This window comes from Coturnix japonica, chromosome 13 (assembly GCF_054131305.1).
Source record: "Coturnix japonica strain WE chromosome 13, WE-NBRP24, whole genome shotgun sequence".
Classification (NCBI taxonomy): domain Eukaryota; kingdom Metazoa; phylum Chordata; class Aves; order Galliformes; family Phasianidae; genus Coturnix; species Coturnix japonica.
The window spans coordinates 1,333,198-1,354,392 of NC_140675.1; the positions used below are offsets into that span (position 1 = coordinate 1,333,198).

General features: G+C 40.9%; 1 protein-coding gene across 1 annotated transcript in view; it reads right to left on the reverse strand.

The window, feature by feature from the left end:
• The window catches only part of LOC146758554 (cytosolic carboxypeptidase 4-like), a 253,527-nt gene that overhangs the window by 44,719 nt on the left and 187,613 nt on the right, over nt 1–21,195 (reverse strand). The window lies entirely within an intron of this gene.

Here is a 21,195-nt window from a genome sequence, read left to right on the forward strand (position 1 = left end):
CACTCCATCAGCTTCTTCTTGCCTACCCACATCAGAGCATTGATGCTAATTAGCATAACGAGCCTTCAGAGTTTCACCTTCTACATCTGACTGATTTTTTTTACAGTGGACAATTCTTCCTTCCCAAGATAAATGATTTAGTCTGTGCTTTCTCCTTTTGGTCCGTGTAACTGTGTCTCTGTCCTTGTTCTGATAGGAGAGTTCCTTTTCTCTCAGCGGACACATTTCATTAAGCCGCACTTTGTCACAAACCAGTTAGACACAGAATGAGATCTGCATCATTCCCAGCTAACACTGTCAATGTCATAATCAAATGAGACAAGAAGTTCACATGACCTACTGAAAAGGTGAGTTAACAGCCTTATCACAGCTAAACTACCTCCTCAGTTCCACATGAAAGGACGCTCATCAGATTTCTACTATTTTAGCTGCAACAACAGTAACTATCAAATATGAGAACAAATTCACCTGCAGTTGGTGACACTTTGCACTGTCATTTATGAGGAAAATGCAAGTTATGATGATCTGTACTGTTTTGTGGAGGAGTAAATAAGGATTCAGGAAGCACCTAAAAACTGAAAGTTTCTTGACACCTACCATGAGATTGAGTCATCTTTAGACCCTTTTTGCAACAACTTCAAATACTTTCTCACTGGTAAGAAAGCCCAAAACAGAATTTTTAGTCACTAGTTCTGACTGGAAAAAGTAATTTTCAACTCAAGATTTTTCTTTTAACAAGTACCTGCTTCCTGCTGGAAATCATAGCTTTTCCTCAGCTCATTCTCTTCAAAACTTGGAGTTTTCCATCAAAACTTCAAATTGGCCAGTTCAGAATGTTAAACTGTTTAAGAGATGCCCTCAGCATATGGCAGAATATGTGCACTTAAGGATTCTAAGGTACTCATTCTTCTCTGCCAAAGCGCCTCTTTGTCTGGGCCACGTGTCCTACAACACAACTTAAAGCGCTGACAACACTAATTCAGTAAGATGCACAAATTAAGATGCAGCAGGGGAGGCAGGTGAAGCCAGGACAACGGGACAGCCAAGCAACTCCCAAATGGCACTGCAATGACATTTCCAAATGGAAATGATGTTTTTAAATGGGAAGATTTGGCTCCAATTTTGACTATTACTCATTGAAAAGCTTAAGTTTACCATGGGGAGAAAACAGTTCTTTAAGACAGCCTCATCCTCCTACAAACTCTTTCAGCAGATCCTAATTTTGCAGGCACAAATATTGAAAAGTGAAGACACTCATGCAACAAGGTAGCAAATCAGTGAAAAATTAAGACCAGAACCAGAGGTTTCAAGACAAAGGACTGAATAACTAACATTTTACTTTTGAAGTAATGTCCTTCAGCCTGCTTCTAAGTCTTGCATTGTTCACTTTCTTAATTTAAATATGGTTTACATTCATATACCTGAAGAAAGGTTCTTAACTGACTTAAGCTAATTGCTCACATATGGATTGCATTAATTGAGTTGATTTAAATATCGGGTAGTTATATCAGTGCAATCTCCATATACAAATGAACACTAAGAAATACATTTTCCAGATGACTGTTCTAAAATTTAAACCCAACTAAGTGACACATAAGAGCAAAGTGTGGCATCATAGATCAATAATAAGAACTACAAGCAGAGCCTTGCGTAGAGGCCAAGAATAAAAAATAAATAGAATGTGCAGAGATACCTTCAGATCTGTTCAATTTTCCTAGGATCCTTATGCAGCCCCATAGTCCAGTAGGTAGCACTCATTCCTACAGGCAAGAGCGAACTGAAGATGTTAATTAGAATGGGAGGAAAAGACCTCAGAACAGATGCTACGAATCAGAAATATTCTGCTAATAAGTTATAGAATAATTGGAGTAATCCAAAAACATTGTCAGTGAGTGCTGAAGAACCGTTGCACTTTTGTTTTAGTAATGAGAGTAATGAAACAAACACTGCACAAGGACTGTGGTCCAAGATATTATGATACAGTTCCCTTCTGGACCATCACTAACATCATCCTGGTCTAATCATGTTCAGCATCATCTAAAAGGTTTTGTCCAGCTTGTAACATCCCGCTTCCTGCTAGTCATTGATCAGGACATTGTGCGCCTACCTCAGAAGACAAACCAATTTTGGAAACCTAGAGTCCCTTTTCAGTTTGGGGCCTGCAAAGATCTGTGTATCAGACTTGTTTCAGCAAACTGACAGCAGCACGAGCAGAGATCTCAGTACATGAGACTGTGATGTGATTTATGCTGGAACTGACTGCAGGTTGACATATATGAAGACATACTATACTTCCTCCGTCAGTAAATTAGAGTACTGACAAAGCACCATTACCAGAAATATGCTGAGCGGTAGCTTATGAAATAACACAAACCCAAGAACACAGTTTGTCAACCACCCTCTCCATGGCAGGCACAGTTAAAGAAAGTAACACTAGACTTTGCTAATCACTCACATTGGAGGAGCTTTCCCTTCTTTCTTCCTACTTTTCTCCCTTTCTTTTTACAGTCACGCCTTAAAACCAATATGATTGTGATCATATTGCTACTGATGCCTACAGCTCCACTGGAAATGCCCGCTATAACAGGATATATACACTGTTGTGTGACGATGCCTACTAACTTCACAGGCTACTTGCATGACAAATACAATCTCCCCGCAATGAAGTAATAATTCCTCACAGGTTACTCAGCAATCATATACATGAATGCAAGCTTTTCCCCTTTCTGAACACAGAATTTCCAGCTCTGCCTGCCTAGTCCACTGAACAGTCACGAATTCCTATGAAACAATTTGATTTCTTTGCAATAAGTGTTCCTTTCTGTAGAGATAAGCAATAGTTACAGATCAGGTCTGTTTGCAATACAGTTTCCATGTCAAAATAGGAAAAAAAGCCAGAGCAAAACACTGAAAAAACAACAAAAGACTTATTTTCAAGTTATGCATTCCACCTGACTCTGAAGGGAAATGCATGTCTTCTATTGAACTAGACACGCATTCCATGCATCCTCAGAGATCAGGCAACCGCTGCTCTACCATCACTAGAAAAGCATCTGAGGGACTGATCTGTCACTGAGCAGAGTGAGCAGGCACAGATAAGTAAATCAGTTTGGGGTTATATCTGCAGATGCACTAAGTTGTTTTATTTACTTTCCCCCTATGCTTATGCACTACATGACTTCAAAGCTCAACTGAATGCTAATTCTGATACGAAAAGATGCACTAAAACAAATTGCACTTACGTAACTGCTCATCCAAGCACAGTGTCTCTGGGCACTGCACAATAGTAAAGTTAAACGAAGCATTCAATACCCACTTATTAAAATAAAGTATTCACTGGAGAAACCTGATGGGCTTGTAAATGTCTGCAAAACATTCAGGAAAAAAAAAAATAAAATTAAAATATCCATATAAAATGCAGTAACTGATAAAATCGCTATAAAACAAAACAAAACAGACCCAATTCTCCAGGGAAACTCACATAATGGTGAGATTGGGCCAAGTGTTTAAGAGATGCCACGCAAGTGGTAAGTAAAGCTGGCACAGAAAAGTGAGGGCGCATAGAGAAAAATGAAGACTCCTAAGAAAAAGGATTTGAATTTGAGGGGAGATCTGCCTTAGAAACCAGGGCAAACACATTAAGTGCAGCAGTTTTGCTGGAAGATTCTAGTGGAAAAAAACAAAAGTCAAAGAAAAACTAGGACAGTAGATAGGAACAAATGTAAGCGGTTCTTATATACTTATGTGAGCAGAAATCTAAGCTGTTTTTTTTTTTTTCCATAGCAATTGGCAAATTTTAATTGGGGGCTCGTACGATCAAAAAAAAAATCCCTCTTGAAACAGATTTGTAAAGTGAAGTTACTTGAATTCTGAAATAAATGACCTGATTTTTCAAAATATGGAGCTACTCATCACTGCCTATTGAAGTTCAATAGAATTGCAAGCACTCAGCATCTTCCAAAGTCAGGAAATTCTTAACTAGCTTCCTAAAACATATTGGATCAGGGCAACTAATTTATGGTCCTTACTATTCGTTTTTATCTCTGTTCTTCAATTGAATCAGGAAGCTTTACGTATCAGAATATATCAGCAATATTCTAGAATGGAGGACACAGAACTTTTCCAAGTATTTTGGTGAGTTTCTGCATAGCTCTTCCTTCCCTTCCCTTGTTTTTAATGTATTGAAGTAGAGGAAAAATCTCTTGAAGGGTAATGAATTAAGGATATTTGGGCATCAATGGGTTTGAAGACACTTATGAAGAAAATAAATGATCGGCATCCAATTCTGGTAATAAAGCACTTAAAAAACTTTCAGATTAGAAGCACTGTCCTGCGTCAGTGAGTCAAAACCTCAGGTTCTGATCAAAAGCTGAAATAACTCACGACATAGCAAAGGGCAGCACAGTAAGCTCTCTCATTTAGACATGGAGAAAAGGGTACAAGATAAGAACACTAATAGGACCACTGGATCATTATAGCTCTTCTACTTCAAAGGTCCATGTTTAAAAGCTGATACAGTGCCACTAAACAACATGTGTCTGCTGGCTGCTCTACATGCTCAGTCACTAAACAAGGAGTAGGACCATACTGTCTACCTTTACTTAAGTTAACGACCGAGCACTACAGTTTTCTTCTCTCTAATACGAGAAACAGTTTTCATCACCTCATGGGTAAAGCAGGGTTTGCCCATGATTCTATGTTTTAATTCTTGATGGACCTTCCAGACCTAACAGGTGAATAACAGTACTGATTTATTGCTAAGTGCATCATACAGGGCAATACTACTTATGCCACGAAGGAGAAATTGTGCTAAGCACCAACTTTAAACCAAAAGAGCTTCAAAACTGCCTTCTAAAGACCAATATTTCATCACTGCAAAGAAACAACCTTAGACGCAACTTCCAACCATATTTTTCAGTGGAGGGCATCCATAGCATTTCTATCCACAGAATGACATGGAAGGGAAGTACAGGGGAATAAAATTCTCTGTTTGAAGATGGATTTGAAACAGAAACACGCCATGTGCTTAGAATCATAAATAGAGGCAGGAAGGCTAACGAGGCTCTGGAATATTTCTGATGTTATCTGATAGTGTTTTTCTTTTCTGAATTTCTCCAGGACTCCTTGTACTTTGAGCTATCCCGCCCCTCTCAGACCCAGGAGAGATTAAAGACTCAGCTGCATAACATTTAATCAATACCGATAAGCTCATAGAAATATCCTCTACAAAAATCAATGTGCAAATTCAAGTAGGCCATTCTGATCAACTGGAATAAATGTTGCAAATTATTTTGACCGTGGCTGTAAAAACACTGAGGAATAAACACCAACAAAGGAAAGACCTTAAGATCTAAGTTATCTTTCTCCTATATATATAAACAACGTAGTTCAGCTGTTACTGTTTGAATTTAGGTAAATTAGTGCTTTCTCAGCTTCTTATCTTTATAGTGTATTTGTAAGCAAAGTCATTGATTGCCTGAAGCAGAAGACCTAGAAAAAAACTTCAGCCTTCCACCTTTCTTGAACAACTTAATTCCAAATATATATAATTAATAGTGCTATATAGTGCTGTGAAATGCTAAATATCTTTAATTCTTCTTAAGGTGTAACACTTTTTTAACCTCCTCACAGTCTGAGCAGCAGTTCCTTAGTGGTGGATAGCGTGATAGACGCTTATCTCTAGCCCTGAGTGCTGCAAAATACCAGGAACAGAAAGCTAACAGAGATAGCAACAAGGTAAAAAGAAAGAGGAAGAACTAGGCCTTATAGAGCTCGTTTCTCACACAGCAAATCTGTTGGCCCCAAAATTATGCTCATTGAATGGCAGCACTGAATGTATTTCTCATGGTATGACTCCACAGCTGCAAAATCCCAGCTGCAATTAAGGAACTGCGGGGCTGGATGTTCCATCATTTTTATATGTGCAGGCACTCCAGCGGTGGCTGTGGCAGGCTGCAGCTGCCTGCTCTCAGCCCCCAGCTGCTGCCTCGCAAAAAAGGCAGTAACTGCAATTGTGTGCAAACGTTAGGAAAACACAAATTTTGTGGGTGTTGGAATGGTTCAAAATTGCTGAGCATTATTTCATTCTAGCGCTTCCCAGCTCAGTCAGGTGAATAGGACTTGCTTGGAAGATATCACAAGAACGTGGTTTTACGCCACTGGAAGAGGTGATGAGGTGACCTCCTAAGCATAATGGTTTCAAACAGAAAGATAATCGCTGAATTTCAGAGTAGACACATCTCAGAGGAAATCCTCATGACTCCAACTTTGAGCAAGTTTCCAATGATTACAGAACAAGCAGGTGCCTTTTTCTCTTGTTTATCTGTTAGGGTTTTCCTGTCTATGTGGCATTGAGTACTGATTGCTGTCTAAAAGAGTAGCTGTGTTGGATGGTTCACAGATACTAGGGACAAATTAACAGCCTGACAGTTACATGCAAAAGTACAGACTTATGTCTTCTTCCTCAATATTATGTCATACTTGATGAGAAATACTTCTGAATATACCCTTTAGGGTGCATGCACCTCCTTCATCTAGCTTACGTCTAAGATAATTCCATCTGAAGATGCTGGCAAAGGTGGAAGAAGCTGAGATACTTTTGCATGATCACATATTCAATAGCTTTGCTTCACTGTGGCATCTGGCTGAGCCCTTCCCAACTCTCCCATACTTTCCCTTCACTAAGTCCATCGGTGGTTCAGATGCATTGCCATTTTGAGTTCAGGGAAATGATTTAGCAGAGGGTTGTTAGAAGAACTGAAGCACTGCCATTGCTTCAAATAACATTCCTGCTGAGGTCATAGATGTGACTGAAAGTTGGCAAAGGGAAGAGCAAGGAGAAGAACCCTTGAGGCACTCGAAGCAATGATACCACTGACAAGCTCTCTGAAGAGAGAGCTTTGCTGCAGCAGTAATATGGGAGATGCCATTTGAACAAAGGAATAATAGAAATCAGTACAGTCAAATCATGTGTCTTTTAAGTTGTAGTTTAGTCAACTACGTTTTCAAAGTATTATTTACACGCACATCCCAGGATTTCATCAAATGCAAAGTATATCCACTGATTGAATGGCCACAATCCCTTAATGGCAATCAAAGAAGAGAGATGTTTGAATTTTAGTTTCTTACTGATTTATTATTATTATCTAGCTCTCTGCTTGCAACTGCAAATATCCCTTTGCTGCTCCATTAACCTGATCACTTATCTATGTTTCAAACTACACTCAGAATGTCCACACAGAAAATATCCACACTACATTTGGAGAAGATGTGCCTTGCATTTATGCATGAGATCATGGGCTACATTTTAATGGATACTTAACCTGGGCTAAAAATCAGCTAGCACTGTAAGGAAGGACTCTGGTCACATCCCACCAAGTACTGAATACCAGTAGATGACTCATGCACAACCAAAACCATAGTGCCATAGAGTGGAAGGGTCAGTTCATCTGCCATTTACCCTGAGTCAAAAAAGCATCAGCACAAACAAAAAATGGAGCAGGGAAACTCACCCCAGGCTTGGGCTAAGCCAGATTATCAGAGAAGGTTTCCTGAACAGCAAATATATATCCTCTAATATCCTCTAACAGAGCACACTTGTGTACACATCAGGTCCTAGCAAAAGTTGGAATGGCAAGAAAGCATCGGTACATCCCTCATTTCTGTTGTTCCCAAAGGAAATGGTCCCTTATCATCACTATCCTCACATACACAACATTTGCTACTTGTTTTTAGCAGTGATGAAGTTTTTGTTTTATCTGCTAGCAGTTGTTTCAGCCAGATGTTTCACTGAGAGATTCTGACTGGTTGACAAATAAAGTTTACAGTTTCTTAAGGAAGATAAAAAAGGAAATGGGGGAATTTACACACCACAATTGGGTTACACTACCAGTAACGCTACCAGCCTGCAAACTAATTTCACTTACTACAGCAGAGCAATGGTAGATCTACAGCAGAATGCAGGGGAAGCAGAATGCAACCATAAGCCACTGCCCCTTTATTGACCAATTTCCCCATCATGCTGATGGCACTAGAGATGCTTCACAGAATGCGACTCAAAAGGCCATCAGTTGGTTTTCCTTAATCATTTCCTGTAACAACGCAAACAAGAAAGTTCACCAACTCAGTATCTTCCTATTTTGTCTGATTTTCCAGCAGAACACGCATTTCCAGTACATTTGTAGGCTCAGAATCTGCCAAAGATATCACTGTTGTCATTCAATGCATTATGGTGCATGTTAAAAGAAGTGATTTCTATTAATAAGAGGAGCAAATGAAAATAAATTACTTAGAGCCAAGTCGTAGAGATTCTTATTCCTTCAGTTTCTGGATATAAGATGATCTCAGTAAACAGATCAAAAATGTCATTCTCCCTTACCACTCATAGCCATTATAACGACTGCCCAGAGCTCCATATTGACACTCAGTGTCGCCTATTGAATATGACTGTAGCAAATGTCAACTTTTGTCCTGTTAGAGTACAACTGTCATGTGATAGATAGAGCTGCCTGTCAATTCCTCACTGTGCTTTTCTACCTTCCTTTCAACTTCCATTACATTGTACGTTTTTAAAGAAAAGATGCCTTCTTTCCAACAACAATAACCATCTTCAGTACACTTCAAAGCCACAGTGAAGAAACGCTTATGGACTGTGAAAAGTATTGCTCAAAGAGAAGCCTCACATTTAGGGGGTTGATCCATCAATGACCTTCAAACACCTGGATGTACCACAGATAGGACACACATCATTCTACATAAACACAATCATCTCTTTCTTAAATGTGCCCCATTAAGAAATATAACCGAAAAATATATGGAAACAATTCATCTTCCCTACCAGACGTTTATCTTTTTAACCACCAGATAGGACTGTATATGAAAAGCAACTTCCTTCTCAAATCCCTACTGGAAGCAATAGGAACACTGCGTTACAATCAGCTCCACACAGGCAAATGTTTTATTCATATCGCACGACTGGAAGAAAAAATAGAAAGAAAGAGGGGAAAAAAAAAAGGCATATACTGGTTAATTTTATCTAAATAAACCCCACAGTGTGGCTTTTAAATGATATCAAGATCTTTTCCTACCCCACTGAGGTACGTTTTACCTATTTGGGATGAGTGGCATCAAATGCAGTTGCCAAGAGTGAAACCCCACAGCTCTTTACAGTAAGTCATGGAATCCAGAGGCCTTTCCACACATCCCGCAGATAAATGGATTATTTAACGTGATTTTTCAAACAAGCGATCAAACCCAATCCCACTTCACTTAACCAAATGAGTTTCAAGGAGGAGAAACAAAGAAATCTACTGCCGTTTTCAAGACTGACAGTTTCTCTTCTCTTCTAGTTCTTCCTCCCACCACCACCTGTTTTGCACAACATGTTACTAATATCGTAATCACTGAATTATTAGACAGAGAATTTACAAGCACCACTTGTTTTTTCCTTGCTGATGAAGGGAAACTGCCACAGCAATGAAAACTACAGATTATATCTTCTAAACTCGGGTCTGAGGAGAGCATAAGCTACACTAACGATTTCTGAACACTAATAACAAAACCACTTAACGCTCTCTATTATTTAATATAAAACAGTCCTACATAAGTAATAGGGAAAATATTGTAACAGAATAGGCCAATGGGGAACAAAGCTACTCAAGAAATACGATACAGTCCATTGCATTGAATAGGAATGAAGATGAATTATTTTCCAAATATTAAAGAACTACTAGGACAGAGATTCTATAGTTGACAGCATGGATGGATTCCATAGAGATAAAACTGTGACCATAGGCCAGTATCGAGCTATATTTGGCAAAGAACAAAGTAAAGGGTTGGAAAGAGTTCTGGACAGTACCTACCAGTAACGACATGTGATGCTTCAATAATCTCAGTGGATTAGCAAAACAAAAAATGAGTAAAAAAGGAAGAGCAGGAAAGCAGCACACAAAGGGCAGAAGCTGAAGTGCAAACAGAAAGAAAGACTTCTGCTAAGAAATAAAAGACAAAAATAAAAGAGACTCTGAACTGCAAAGAAATTGGGATTTCACTCCCTTTGGGGGCACCTCAAGGAAAGAAAATGTATGCTGAGATAGTGAAGAAAACAATCAAAGATAGGGTAAATATTTACGTTTCTATTCACATAACTGAGAAGGTATAAATCATAAGAAAAACCAACAGCTTGGACCTTGGGGGATTTCTCAGTGCTGTTTTGTTTACACATAGAGAGCCAGCACTTTGCTTAGAGCTTCTTCCATCAGCTTCACTGCAGGGTTACAAACAAGGAATCGGGTCTTTCAGTGGAAAAGATATTCACACTGCACTCCTATGGCTGTGAAGTTTCTGCAGCATGGTGGTTCTGGCTTAAAGTTCATGCTGTAAATCCAAGTAGTGCCACATGCTTATCCGAGTACAATCCAAGAGAAAATGCCAGACAAACTCTCGTTCACCTCAAAGCCCCAGAAAGATAAGAAAAACAGCACACACTTGTCCTTTGACAATACTTCTTTCTCTGTCTTCTGCAAAGTGACACAAATATTGAAAAGAATCTCATTTTCAGTATGCTCCTTGCTACCAAGTATTCTAACACAATTTATGGACTATAATTATAACTCAGGCAGTGAAACATCCAACTACTGAAGACAACAGCTGGTCTCAAATTCATGGCTAACAATACAACCTTATCAGCCCAAAAAAAGCAATTACAGACTACAGGACCTTTAAACCAGGAAAAAAAAAATGAAAATCAAAGACCATGGCAGATAAAGGCAGTGTCAGTTTCCAGCCTGGGCTGCCAGCCAATCATTTCTGATTGTAAACCATTGACAACCTGCTCTGCCAGGTTATAAGATACTGGGATCACTCGCCTATTACTGAAGTGCAGTTAAAACATTCAAACGTGACAACAGTAACAGCTCTACATCATGGTGAAAAGGAACTGAGTTTCAAATGATTGAACCAATGCTAATACTGCAAGGAAGGGAACAGCAGCAATGCCTGATACATTATCAAGCATCACTGCCCTTTCTAACAAGGTTTACCTGGTTACAGGTAATAACCGTAAACAGTGATTGCCAGTAGTAGCACGGACCGTAAGTTCTGAAACAGAAGATGCTAAGTGACAGTCCTGCCATCTCCTCTTCTGTGAACCCAATGCATTGGGGCTCAGAACTCTGTGCATCTGAGATGTCAAAGAATTCAATGCCTGGGTCAGAAGAGCACAGTATGTGTTTCACCTGGACTAAACCCTCTCAGATCCGCTCTGGATTTCATTTTTTTAACCTGCTTTATCTTAAATATATAAACTGAAAATCTAATACAACGCTTGCGTGCTGCTGACACCTCAGTGAGTATGAAAGCTAAAGGAACATGGATGGACAGGTGCATGGAGGGTGATGCTCTGCCTCACTCCACGAACTGATTGCCATGGCTGTACATTCTATATGAAACTGAATTTAACATTTCTCCCTGCTTTGCTTGTTCATCTTTTCTCCCAGCTTGATTTTTCTTACTCTTAGGATTTCTTACCCCTTGCTCTACCGTTCCAAGCACTTCTTTTCTCTGTACTCAGCCAGGTCTTCCTCACTGTGACTTCAGCTGTATGCATTAGCAAAATCGGCTGCTTTGATTAGAAACACAGGAGTGGAAGGTAGATAATAGCCCGGTTCTCTACACCTGATCTCCCAGTGAGGGGTCACTGATAGGGGTCAACAGCTGAAATAAGCGTCTCATCACATGAAGAGTTGGTGAAGAAAAAGCTGTACTGTCAAATAAAACAGAGCACAGCAGTGCTAGGAGTTGGAGGGGGTGAAGTTATCTATATATTTAGGCTGGTTTGTGTTTTGCAGATTTTGTTCTGAAGAAGCAGAGCTTTCAGCTCAACAGCAACAGAGCCTGAAGTCCTGTATTTAACTACAGGGCAGAGTCAACTGAGGAAGTTGCAACTCCATCCTCTCAGGAAACAGGCTTGTTAGAGGAGCTATGGAAGGAGCCACTCTGCTACCAAGCCTGCTCCCAAGGAAGCACCGCTCTCATCTTCTAAACAATACGGCTGTGACAATAATCCTGAAGGATTGTTTTTTAAGGCCAGTTCACTGATGGGCTCTGATTAAATTATCTCCAGAGTGATCCATCTGTTGATTGACACTTTTAAAATACCGACCGTCCCAGATCATTTGACACTGGCTACTGATGAATCATCAAGTTAAAGCCTTTACTTTAAATACTACTGTTACGAATGAAATGTCAAATAGTGACATTTGATATTCTGCACCAATTACTACCGCTCATGTGGGCACATAAACACCACTTAAGCGGAGTCAAAATCAGGCTATTAGGGTGCAGGGATCAAAAGAGACAGGCTACTTGTCTTGTCTGGGTTTATAGACTACATAGCTATTGAGGGTCCATTAATCAAGCAGGGAAAAAAACAGCTATTATGGGTACTGCAAAAAGAGATGGTCTAAAGGAGGTTGAAAAGGATGAGTGCCTGTGCCGTGCCATACATTCCTCGCTTCTCTTGAACAGCCCCCAGTTCGTGCGTCATTCTGACATAGATTATACAAACAAGGAGGCACTGTTGGGTTAAGGGTGATGAGAGAGAGGAAAATGTTGACAGACTCTCCACCAGTGTGAGGCACAGAGCTGTGAAAGCCTGCTCTGATTCTTAACTTGTATGGTCAAGAAGGGTGGAAGGCGCCTTACAGAGGATATTTCTGTATCAGGTCACGAGAGACAAAGTCTTGTTCCGTCAGCAGTACTTTTTATCCCTTGTATTTATAAGGGCAACAGTACTTACATGTCTCCTGCATATAGGAAAGCGCAGATCACAACTTTTACTCCACTGCATTTCAGAGTCAAAGCAGTCAACAGAGGTTAAAAAAACGCAATAAGAGAACTCTGGGGATTTATTAGCAGCCAGAATCATGCCATCAGTCCAGAACTTGATAATAAATAGCTTTCTTTTTTTTTCCTAAGAAAGCTTAGCTTCTCAACACTGAAAACTTGGTGGGTTTTTGAAGCCTTCTGAATACGTGAGCGAGCTTTGAGAAAGCTTCTTTTGAAGGTAGGGCTCATCCTTGACACAAATGTACAGTGGGGATACCTCAGATATTTGAATTAAATTTGACTTGAAAATTCTGAACTCAAAGCTCCAGAGTCATCAATTCCCACGCAAACATGTACTTGCCAGCTTTCTTATTTTCTCTGGAGCATACCACTGACCCTATTACAGCATCCCCCAGTTGTACGTGCAGCTACTTCTCTTTTCAATGAGACCGTGTTCAGAGGAAGCCAGCATGATGGATAATAGAAGTCCTTTGACATACTGTGTCATTTATCACATAACAGCCTCAATCCTCCTAACAGGGCCTTCTCCATATGTCACTGTCAGCTCTTGTGCCACCCCAATGCATCAAAAAGAAAAGTTTGAATATGAAGCATTGTAATTCCTAAGTCACAGCTCATTGCAGCTTTCCAGACATGAAGAACCATTCTATCTATCTGCCAGCTTGTTTGTTTAATTTTCACTCTGTCTCACACATGTGAGAAATTAAGCCTTGAGTGTAGAAGAAAACCAGAAAAATGTCAGGTCTGGCAGAAAAGAGGAAGATAAAAATCTCCAGTTCCATCAGGAATCCAATGTGACATTTTAAAGTGTAAAAAGAGCAGCCTATGAGCATCAGGTATTAGAAAAATACTGGCAGATCTAAAGAATTCCTTCTCCTTTCCAACCCAGGAAAGAGGTTCTCTAATGGGCTGATGCGAAACTAGAAAGCTTAAAGCAATGCAGATAAGCTCCTGAACTCGGCTGCTTAATGGAGGCATATCTCAGCTCTTCAAGGGCAAGGAATGGAGTTAAAACACCCAGGAAAGCCTCTAGAGATTACCCAGTAGGCCCTGTTTTGGGCTACCTACAGTAATCAGAAATCACTCTATAATGAAAAATTTCACTGAGTCAGTTCCCAGGTGATTTGTGAAAACATAAGAGGAGACTGGAGCCACTGCTGGGGCCTCAGCTCTGCTCTCTGTAACACTCACATACATTCATCACTCTTTGCGCTCCCTCTCAAGTGTTAAGAGATGACAATCAGACCATGATCCATCCAGGCTCTTTTGCCATTAGTCTGTAGGAATGCAGCCCCATCTCGGTACTGGCTGCATTCACTGACAGTATCATGTTTGTGCTACCCAAGCACAGACTCTCCATAGCATTCATTCAAGAAGATGAGGGCTTCCTTTCAGATCTTCTCTATTTCATTTTCTTTCAGCAACACACAGAACTGGTCCAAGCTTGCATGAACCATTTCACAGACTCATTTTGTACTCGTTAGCATTTCCTGGGTTAGAAAAAGCTCCATCTTACTTTCAATGATTCAGAACCTCTCAGTGTGAATGGTCTTCAATTCCAAGAATTAAGATGCCATTTGGAATCACAAGTGATTTTAAAATATGATTTGCCACTTCATTAGGTTATTGTTGTGCAGTCTATGTAAATTTCCATTTCATTAAAAAATTTTCAAAAGAATCACAGGCAAATTACAGCTCGAAAATTAGTCAGTAAAACTTCATTAAGCCAACCCTTAATAGGATTATTAATGTGAAAGAACCAAAGATTAATTTCTTCCTCAATGAACATTAACTGACAAAATTCTTACCCTTTGTGGCACTCACAATGCTGCTCTCATGTCTTGATGCCTACTCTAACAGTAGAATCATGGAAGGTATATTAAACAACAGTGTATATTATTATGCTACAATGGATCATAAGTCAGCTGACTCAAAGGTTCCAAATTTCATTGCAAATTTCAGTATCCTCAAGGTTTTGGGGCAGCAACTTAGCATCAGCTCGAACTGTTCTTTTCATCAACTGATCTGATCTTTTCATCCCCCTTATTAAGTATTCACAGTAGATAACTTTATGTGGAGACATTAAAGTTGTGATACAGCAGAGTCTAGCAAGCCCCCAGGAAGCCCATAGGCCAAGTCACTAATAAGCCCTTCAAAGGCCTTCATCCCCCTGTAAGCAGTTTTTTCTCTGAAGCTTCCAGGATGGAGCTCTGAACCAACAATATCAATTCTGTATTCCCATGTATTTCACAGTTCGGTACACAGACAGACTTTTTTTGTGTGGGTATGAAGGGAAAGAAGATAAAAGAAGGATAAATCAGCTAGGGGCAAGTCTTGGTCACTACTCAACCACAAGGCAAAGCAGGGATGAATTCCAACTCACCATGAGAGTATCCTAAATAAGAGTTAGATGGAAATATGAGCTTATGCTACAGGAACAATTAAAGGAGTCAGTCACTAGGAAAAGGAAAACACTGCTGTACTGCTGCTTTGTAGCCACCAGCTCACATTCTTCAGATTACAGCAGAAATATCAAGAGAGGGAAAAAAAAACCTGATAAATCAATACGAGTTTATTACCAAATACAGCAAAATGCTGACAGTACAGCACACAAAACGTATGCTTATTTTCATGCCTAATTTGCACAAGCTCATTCCCAAAGGATGAGCATAATATTCAAAAGTGAGAGCACAAATGGCCATTTAAATGCCTAAACCCCAACTTAACTAATTGCATATAAAAACGTATACGTAACCTCCAAGCAAAACTGCAGCCTTTCAATCCTGATAGCCTGTGTCAAAATGGTCTCCATTACTCTATGGCTGCATACACATTTACACACAAAGAACGCTTCTTGGCAAACCTCAAAGCAAACTCCTTATTTAAGCTCACATCAGGCTTAAGCAAGAAACCATGCCCTGCAGGTAGTTTGTGGAGACATAGTGCTTGGTAGACACATGCTGTTTAGGGACCAGCCATTCCACTTGAGATCATGCAAGTACAATTGTGGTTTCAGAGCTGCCAGGTGTTTCTCAAAGATGGATAAAATGCTGGGGGAAAACAAAAACAGAATACGGACACTGTCTGATTGCATCTAAGGGATTTCTTTCAGTCACTCTGTAGCTCACAATAACTGCTGCACACCCAGTTGCTGTGACTTTTGCCCGATGGCTTAAATCCAGCAACGTCCTGTATTCATAGGCAACAGGTTCAGAGGTTATAAAGAACTACTCTGTAGCAGCCCAAAGGTAGCACACTAAGCAATGCCTGACATTAAAGTACATACAGTTTTGTTATGGCTCTTTGACACCCTTTGGGACAAAAGATATAAGAAATAAATTGCTGTCATAGCAGTACACACAGTCAGAATTGACACATGGCAACAAAAAAAAGGGAAAGGCACGAACACTGGCCAAACCAGTTCATTATAAGTAACAGCCCCGAGCTGGGCTTTTGTTTCTGTAAGAAACCACATAATGGAAAGATAGACTTGATTCTGATTATTTCTGCTTACAGCAACAGAGACTTTTTCTTAACATTCTCCTTTTTATTTAGATTCCCAGTTGTATTAGTATTATGAGTTGGGAGGCTCAAAGCCACTGCCTCTGAACAGACTACATGCTTGATGAGATCCTGTGCTGCTCGAATCAGTCTAAAGATAGACAGAGAACTAGAACAGTTCAAGGGTGCCCTCACCTGCACATCACAGAAAGAGACAAATTACAGCTAATTCAGTTAGTGCAGTTCTTTGGTGCTCTTCACTTGAAAACTAGCACACACACAAAAACATGCAATGCATCACCCAGGCATGGAGGTCTTCCAAAGCAAGCTTTCTTCCCTGACATGTTTTGGAGGGGGTGGGGAACAGTCACCCCTCTGCTGCCTTCAGCAGTGAGCTTTCTACACTGAATGTTAATATATGTTTATAGTGAGACACTAAACAGGTCAACTAGAAAGAGGTTTGGGTATTCCTTGCAAATGGTTTAACCCACAGAGTATGGCCTGTCTTTCCAGCCTTGACTCCCCAGATATCTCAGCCTAAATCCAAGGAGCTTACCTTGAATCACCTAAAAAAGTTCAAATAAAATGTAACAGCCATAATCTCCTATAACTCTTGACTTCACTTTCAGGCTCTGCTTTACAGCTCTGCTACCACAAATATAATCCAGAACTGCTTTGCTTAACATTACATCCACTGGAGCATAGAATTCACCGTGAGCTCAAATGTGGTACTAGAGATTTCTGTGACAGAATAACATCTATAAGGGACTTGGATGAAAGAACACCACGTTTTTTTCCACGTCACTGGAGCAAGGATTTAAAACCCCAATCATGCTCTGTAGAAGTGACAGACGAGTTGTCTCGCTCCAATTTAGGAGTGAGGCAAAGGTTCTTTTAATAATGTTATGCCCGGCGTGAGATTAAGAAGAAGAGCATTCAAATGTTGATCCGACCAGTTTATTGGAAATAATAGACAATTGAGGGGATGGGGAAGAGAGAGTGACGAATGCCAAAATTAGGGTGATGGGGAAGGGAAAGTAGGCGATAGAAAAAGGTAGAAAAGAGCAAGAATTACGTTAAAGTGGGGAATAGTCACCTCCTGGAAGCAGCAGCGTCCCGTAGCACGTTGTTAACGTTGGTCCGGGGCAAAATAAGCGTAGGTGTCACGGTTTGAACTAAAAATCCACCTGCGTCCGTGACAGGGGGCCGTAGGCCCCGGAGGGGCCCTAGGCCGAAAGGAAAAAGTTAATTAGGAAAAGAAAACAGCGGCAACGATCTAAGGAGGCACACTTATTTACTAAATACTATATCGAAATACAGGATAACACAATATAATACAATATAATTGAAAATTGAGCTAACGAATCAAGCAAAATAGGAGAGAGAATGAGTCCCGTAACCGAGAGGCCTACTGTGAATCTAGGCGAACGGCTGAAGGCTCCCACACACTGCCCTGAACGCCAGAACTCGAAAGACGTCAGTCTGTTCTGCGACAGAGTTAATATAGAGTCCAGGTCCCGTGACCTATCGTGTTGTTCCCTGGGAGATGTAGTCTTCTTCTGTAAGTTGCAGATTCAGTAAAATTATTCATGCTTAATATGATGTTATGATGTGGAATACTGATAGCAAAAATTACAAAATTATTAAACCATGACATTCCACCCCTTATTCTACATCATTACATTATGTTTATACATACATACACACTCATATGTATAATTGTGAATAATCAGCAACCTTATTTTTTCTCAACAATTTATATTTATTCCATACAAATCCCTAAGTTGAGAACAAAACTCTATAACCTAATTTACTATTTATTAATTTTGAGAAAAATGGCAAAACTGCCAGAAAAAGGAAAACATGTCAGCGGTAGAGGGGAAAGGCAGCGCTAGTAGGGCGTCCCCCACATCAAGGTGCACTCATCCTTTCCCAGCCACCACGGCAGATTTCCTTTTGACTTATACTTCTTTCCATGTGTGCTCTACACATGCATGGCCAGTGCAGGATATAGAGTCCAGATGGAAAACTTGCTTACAGAATGCCTAATTAAGGTATATAGAGAAAAAGTGTTTCCTTAATATTAATCCACTCTATCTTAAGTCCTATACCTAATTGAACTATTCTGTATCTAATGGAAATATTTTCTGAGACTCTACCTATATATTTACAGGAAAATCATTGGCTGCACTCCCCCAACATCAAATTCCCTTGTGGTACACATTGAACATTCCCATTTTTGTCCATCACCCACCATGTGCACCCAGGTCCCTGGGCAAAAACAGTACCCTGGAGAGGTTTGCCCTTTCCAGACGCTGGAAGGACCCAAACCGTCTTTCCCAACACGCTCTTTATGTGTACTACAGGAACCTTATCTCCCTCCACGGTACGTAGGGAGCTGGATTGGTTAGGACCATTGCGATTACTAGATCCTCGAGTGTTGACCAACCAGGTGGCTTCTGCTAAATGGTTCTCCCAATTTTTATACGTTCCGCCACCCATTGCTTTCAACATAGTTTTCAACAACCCATTGAATCGTTCAATCTTACCAGAAGCTGGTGCATGATAGGGAATATGGTAAATCCACTCAATGCCATGATTTTTGGCCCAAGTGGTTACAAGGGAATTTTTAAAATGGGTCCCATTATCTGATTCAATTCTTTCTGGAGTGCCATGCCGCCACAAGATTTGCTTTTCCAACCCTAATATGGTGTTTCGGGCGGTAGCATGGGGTACTGCGTATGTTTCGAGCCACCCAGTGGTTGCCTCCACCATGGTGAGTACATAACGCTTACCATTGCGAGATCGTGGCAAGGTGATATAATCAACCTGCCATGCCTCTCCATATTTATACTTTTGCCATCGCCCTTCCCCCCAAAGAGGTTTCATCCTCTTGGCTTGTTTAATTATGGCGCATGTTTCACAATCATGAATAACCTGAGCAATAGCGTCCATAGTTAAGTCCACCCCTCGGTCTCTGGCCCACTTATATGTTGCATCCCTTCCTTGATGACCTGAAGTCTCATGGGCCCACCGAGCTAGGAATAATTCACCCTTGTTCTGCCAATCCAAGTCTATTTGAGCCACCTCAATTTTGGCAGCTCGATCAACCTGATGGTTATTTTTATGTTCTTCAGTAGCCTTACTTTTAGGCACATGAGCATCTACATGGCGCACCTTTACAACAATGTTCCTTATTCGGGCAGCAATGTCTTTCCACAGTTCAGCAGCCCAAACAGGTTTACCCTTTCGTTGCCAATTATCATCCTCCCACTGTTGCAACCACCCCCATAAGGCATTTGCCACCATCCATGAATCAGTATAAAGATGAAGCATTGGCCACCTCTCCCGTTCAGCCACATCTAAAGCCAGCTGAACAGCCTTTACCTCTGCGAATTGACTTGATTCTCCTTTACCTTCAGTGGCCTCTGCAACTTGTCGTGTGGGGCTCCATACAGCAGCTTTCCATCTGCGATGCTTCCCTACAATACGACATGATCCATCTGTGAATAGGGCAAATTTCTTTTCGTTTTCTGGTAGCTCATTGTATGGTGGTGCCTCTTTAGCACGTGATACCTCTTCTGTAGGTGGTTTTTCAATTTTTTTACTCTCAGGCCAGTCCATGATCACTTCTAGAATTCCAGGACGGCTGAGTTTTCCCATTCGAGCTCGTTGAGTAATTAATGAAATCCACTTACTCCAAGTGGCATCAGTAGCATGATGGGTGGAGGGAACCTGTCCTTTAAACATCCAGTTTATTACTGGCAAGCGAGGTGCTAGAAGAAGCTGAACCTCTGTCCCAACTACTTCAGAAGCAGCCCGAACCCCCTCATACACGGCTAAGATCTCCTTCTCAGTCGGAGTGTAGCGCTCCTCAGACCCTTTATATGCTCGACTCCAAAATCCTAGGGGTCGGCCTCGGGTCTCTCCTGAGGCTCTTTGCCACAAACTCCAGGTGGGACCTTTCTCTCCAGCAGCAGTGTAGAGGATGTTCTTCACATCCTGTCCCGTCCGTACTGGCCCCAAGGCCACAGCACGGGCTATTTCTTGTTTTATCTGCTCAAAAGCCTGCTGCTGCTCAGGACCCCATGAGAAATTATTCTTCTTCCGTGTTACCTGATAGAGAGGGCTCACTATGTGGCTGTAGTTTGGGACATGCATTCTCCAAAAGCCCACTACTCCCAGAAAAGATTGGGTCTCTGTTTTATTTGTGGGCGGAGACATAGCAGTGATTTTGTCAATCACATCTGCTGGGATGTGACGACGTCCATCTTGCCATTTTATGCCTAAGAACTGGATTTCCTGGGCAGGCCCCTTCACCTTGCTGCGCTTAATGGCAAAACCAGCTTTCAAAAGAATTTGGATTATCTGTTTCCCTTTCTTGGAAACCTCTGCTGCTGTATGGCCCCACACTACAATGTCATCAATATACTGCAAGTGTTCAGGAGCATTACCCTGTTCCAAAACAGCTTGGATCAATCCATGGCAAATTGTTGGGCTGTGCTTCCACCCCTGGGGTAAACGGTTCCAGGTATACTGAATACCTCTCCAGGTAAAAGCAAACTGTGGCCTACATTTTGCAGCCAATGGGATGGAAAAGAAGGCATTAGCAATATCAATAGTGGCATACCACCTAGCTTCTTTTGACTCCAATTCATACTGGAGTTCTAGCATGTCTGGTACAGCAGCACTTAATGGAGGTGTAACTTCATTCAGGCCACGGTAATCTACCGTCAGCCTCCATTCCCCACTGGTTTTACGCACTGGCCATATGGGGCTGTTAAAAGGCGAGTGCGTTTTGCTAATCACTCCCTGATTTTCTAATTGGCGAATTAGCTTTTGAATGGG